General features: G+C 43.9%; 1 non-coding gene across 1 annotated transcript; it reads right to left on the bottom strand.

Moving 5' to 3' along the window:
• Positions 1-2,337: 2,337 nt before the first annotated feature.
• On the bottom strand, positions 2,338-2,442 carry LOC149995554 (U6 spliceosomal RNA). The gene has a single exon (XR_016507983.1). It is a non-coding gene; the product is annotated as a U6 spliceosomal RNA (small nuclear RNA).
• Between the last annotated feature and the right edge of the window lie 2,610 nt (positions 2,443-5,052).

Genomic DNA, 5,052 nt, shown 5'->3' with positions numbered 1-5,052 from the left:
CAAGCGGGCGACCCAAAAGCGGGTAGGACGCGTCTCCCCGCCTTAGCTCAGAGCCCCTTCCCGCACACGGGCGGAGGATCAAGGACGAGCCCCCAAACTGTGGGAAACACTCACAAGAAAGAACCGGGACACAGGACTTCAGCAGTAAGTGAGGCGGTTGTTTACTCACAGATCTGCAGCTCTGGGCGCAGCCAGATCAAAGGGTGCGCGCCACCAGAACCGAGCTGGACGTTTTTATCCTAACTCGAGTAAACCTCCCCTTTCCTCCCCCTCCCCTTCTTCTCCACTTTTTCCTACTGGGTACTCAGGAGTTACAATCTATGCGATTGACTAAATCAACTAAGGGTAGTAATTAACTCATAAATAAGTTTTCTTAACTCATTAACCATGCATAATTCCCAATTGATAAATATTCCATGATGGGTGCCCTTCACACTCGGTTAACTCTGACTGTTTATGTCTCCAGTCCCTCTATTTCTAAATTACAGTTGTTCAAGATTACATTACTCTTTTGCTGCTAACCATTTCTTACAGGTTTGAGTGTCACTTTTATCTGTCCCTTACAGTGCCACGTCCTTAAATAAACTTTCCTTTCCTTTTGTTTTCCTTTTCTTTTTTTTTTTTTTGGTCTTCACCCGAGAACACCTTTTTTTCCCATTGCTTTCAGAGAGCAGGGAAGGGAGAGAGAGAAATAATGATGTTTGAGAGAAACATAGATTAGTTTTCTCCTGTGGGTGCCTGGACCAAGGATTGTACACTAAACCTACATCTGTGCTCTGACCAGGGATTGAACCCACAACCTTTTGGTGCATGGGATGATGCTCCAACCAGCTGAGCTACCTGGCCAGGGCTGGCATAAATCCTATGGTGAAGAGTCTGGAATTTTGATCTATTTTTATTGCATTATTTGTTGAGTTGGAGGATTCTTATGCATCGTCTAACACAAGTGGTTTGCAAATGTGTTCTCCCAGTCTGTGGCCTGAGCTTCTCTTACAGACATAAGAGCACCCGTTAATGCACGGACATATTTTCCCAGGATGAGAAATCAGAAGTGACTCACGGTAATGTTTTGTGGATACAGGACTTCAGTGACTGAAGAAGCAAGGGGACTGTGTGACCTATTTTGTTTTGTGTGTTCGTGAGAGCCTTTCGAATTCTCTTGCATGTGCAGGAGTCATGTTTTCAAAGAACAAGTTCCATTGAAAGTCCTACACTCATAAGCCTCCTCACGGATCATCCTCAGATCCCGATTTAAGGTTCAGATTCTAACCTTGTCCTCTAGGATGAACCATTTTGCCTTAGAAATCCCCTTCCTGAAAAACTCAGCTGACTGTATGGACAAATCTTCCCACTGAAAATAGCTAAAAATTAGCTTAAAAATGCCATGTATAATATAAAAAACAACTTAAAAAAAGACTTTATTTTTAGAGGTAAAGGAGGGTTATTTATATTAGTTCCTTTACTAAACCCTTCCCCTACTTACTCCTCTCTCCCTCCATAACAGTTACTCGGTTCTTTGCTCAATTTTGTTCATTTGTTTGTGTTGTTCATTAGTCTCCTGTATCAGGTGATATCATATGGTATTTTTTCTTTCGCTGCCTGGCTTATTTCGTGAAGCATAATTCTCTCTACTTCCATCCATGTTGTCGCAAATGGCAGGAGTTCCTTCTTTCTTTCTGCCACATAGTACTCCATTGTGTAAATGTACCACTGGGTTTTTTTATCCACTCACCCACTGATGGGCACTTAGGCTGTTCCCAGCACTTGGCTATTGTAAATAGCGCTGTTATGAACATAGGGGTGCATAAGTTCTTTTGAATTGGTGCTTCAGGGTTCTTTGGGTATAGTCCTAGCAGTGGAACTGCTGGGTGATAACGCAGTTCTATTTTTAGTTTTTTCAGGCAATTCCATACTGTTTCCCACAATGGCTGCACCAGTCCGCATTCCCACCAACAGTGCAGTAGGGTTCCCTTTTCTCCACATCCTCGCCAGCACTTGTTTTTTGTTGATTTGTTGATGCCGGCCATTCTTACTGGTGTGAGCTGGTATCTCACTGTGGTTTTTATTTGCATCTCTCTGATGGCTAGTGATGTTGAGCATCCTTTCATATGCCTTTGGGCCCTCTCTATGTCCTCCTTGCCGAGGTGTTTTTTCAGGTCTTTTGCCCATTTTTTAATTGGCCTGTCTGTCTTCTTGGTGCTGAGTCCTATAAGTTCTTTATATATTTTGGAGACCAATCCCTTGTGTGAGGTATCATTGGCAAATATGTTTTCCCATGTGATTGGTCCCTTTTTCATCTTGCTGATGTTTTCTTCTGCTGAGCAGAGACTCTTTAATAAAAATATGGAACGCTTCACGAATTTGTGTGTCATCCTTGTGCAGGGGCCATGCTGACCTTCTGTGTCGTTCCAGCTTTAGTGTATGTGCTGCCGAAGCGAGCGCGAGGTGAGGTATTTTAAACAGTCAGATACAGCTTCTCGTATTTCCAGGGACACTCACTTGAGCTCTAAGGCCCTGGCTCTTGAGTCTGGCTGCTCGTTGAGATTTTCGGGGGGAATTCTAACAAAACACTGTTTCCTAGATGAACAAACGAAACACAAACAGACTCATAGACACGGAGAACAGACTGTTGGCTGCCAGATCGGACAGGGGCTGGGGGACTGAGGGAATGGGGGAGGGGATTAAGGGGTGCAGGTTGGCAGCTGCAGAACAGCCCCAGGGACGCAAAGTACCGTGTAAGGAACACAGTCAGTAATATTGTAATAACTAACGATCAGCCCACGTGGGCGCTGGACCTCTCAGGGGGCGTCGCTTTTTAAATTAAAAAAATGTCTAATCATTATGTTTTATACCTGGAACTGACATAAGATTCGCTGTCTACTGTGATAGAAAAATATATTGAAAAGACCCAGTTTACAGCTTAGCAGCTGTGGGTATTTCTGGGCATTGGGACTATTTAAAAAAATCTGAAAACAGCAAAATTTAAACCACCAGATTAATGAAATAGTATGTAGTAAGTGTTTATTGTGCAGATAGGAGCATTTCACACACCAGAACTTTTCAAATCCGAAACCAATGCGAGGCTGGGAGGCAATGAAAATACAGGGCGGCTTAGAGGGTGAAGACGAGGATGTTGTTCACCCTTTACAGGGGCTGATCACTACGGGGGGGGGGGTCCCCATAGCAGGGGATTTGGTTAACAGTGAGTGCCCGATACCATGTTTAGGAAGACGATGTAAAGTTTCCTTTATGGTTTCCAGAGGCATTTTACAGGAAGTGACCTGTGCTCAGGCTGGTGGAGTGAGCTAGACTGGGTTTTGCTGATGTGGCTTAAATGGTTTCGTATCAGGAAATTTTCTTTTTTTAACTTTATTTTTATTGTTGACGCTATTACAGATGTCCCCATTTTCTCCCCTTTGCCCACCTGCAGCCCGTCCTCACCCCCCTAACCTTCCCTCTGGCCGTCACCGCCCTGCTGACTGTGTCTATGTGTCCTGCATGCATGTTCTTTGGTTGTTCCCTTCCCCTGCTTCATCCAGTCCCTCCCCCTCCCCTCTGACAGCTGTCAGTCTGCTCCATGTATCCGTGTCTCTGTTTCTATTTTGTTTTTCATTTTATTTTGTTCATTAGATTCCACATGTGAGTGAGATTAAATGGTACCTGTCTCTCTCTGACTGGCTTATTTCACTTAGTACAATAACCTCCAGGTCCATCCACGCTGTCGTAAAAGCGTTCCTCCCTTTTTACCGCTGCATAGTACTCCACTGTGTAAATGTGCCGTCGGTTTTTTTTACCCACTCACCCACTGATGGGCACTTAGGCTGTTTCCAGCACTTGGCTATTATAAACAGCACTGCTATGAACACAGGGGTGCATAGGTTCTTCTGAATTGGGGTTTCAGGATTCTTTGGGTATAATCCTAGCAGTGGAATCGCTGGGTCATAAGGCAGTTCCATTTTTAGTTGTTTGAGGAAATTCCATACTGGATTCCACAGCGGCTGCCCCAGTCTGCATTCCCACCAGCAGCGCACCAGGGTTCCCATTTCTCCGCATCCTCGCCAGCACCTGTTGTTTGTTGATTTATTGATGGCAGACATTCTGACAGGCATGAAAATAAATAATAGAAATGCTGAGTTAACATGTGTATATTTATTAGGAGTTTTAATACTATTTACTGTCCCATGGAAACATCACTGGTTTAATGTCCACTCCTAATCCATCTGGCCGCACTGCAGTGCTTTCTCGTGGGTTTCTTGAATCTGTCTTTCTCTGAACTAGAAGGGGCGCTACTCTGAGTATGCATGTGTTAGCCGTTTGTTATTTCTTGTCTCTATTTCCAACTTTTGTAGTTAATGGGTAGTTTGCATTTTCTCGGTGATCAGTAAGAGTTTCTGGATTAAGGTTAATTTTTTTATTTCTAAAAACATATGGGAGTGACATTGCTTAGTAACATAAACTAGGGTACAATTCTATTACACATGCTCTCTACGCTCCTCTGTGGGCTCACCACCCCAAGTCACGTCTCCTCCATCACCATGTATCTGACCCTCTTACCCTCTTCTTCCTTCCCCACCCCCTTCCTTCTGGTGACCCCCACACTGTTGTCTGTGTCTTTGAGTTTATTTGTTTTGTTTTTTCCTTTGATGCTTTTGTTTCATAGCTCACATCGGAGTGAAATCCTACAGTCCTTGTCTTTTTCCATATGACTTATTCTACTGACCATGATACTCTCAAGATCCATCCATGTCATCACAAATAGCAGCATTTCATCTTTTTCTTTAATTCTCACCCACGGACATGTTTATTGATGAGTGAGAGACATAATCTGTGCCTCCCATACACACCCTGACTGGGGATGAAACCCACAACCTAGGCATGTGCCCTGACTGGGAATCGAACCCCCAACCTTTTGGTGTACAGGAGGACACTCCAAGCTATTGAGCCACCTGGCCAGGGTGAGGTTTTTGTTTGTTATTTGGAGAAATAAATTAACTGATTTTTGGAGTGACTGGATCATTGTGCATTCCCACTAATAACAGTAGCTCTAACTAG

Source organism: Furipterus horrens, unplaced genomic scaffold (assembly GCF_987537825.1).
Source record: "Furipterus horrens unplaced genomic scaffold, mFurHor1.1.pri manual_scaffold_13, whole genome shotgun sequence".
Classification (NCBI taxonomy): Eukaryota; Metazoa; Chordata; class Mammalia; order Chiroptera; family Furipteridae; genus Furipterus; species Furipterus horrens.
Note: the sequence above shows the minus strand (reverse complement) of the source record. Positions and strands in the feature narration are given on the sequence as shown.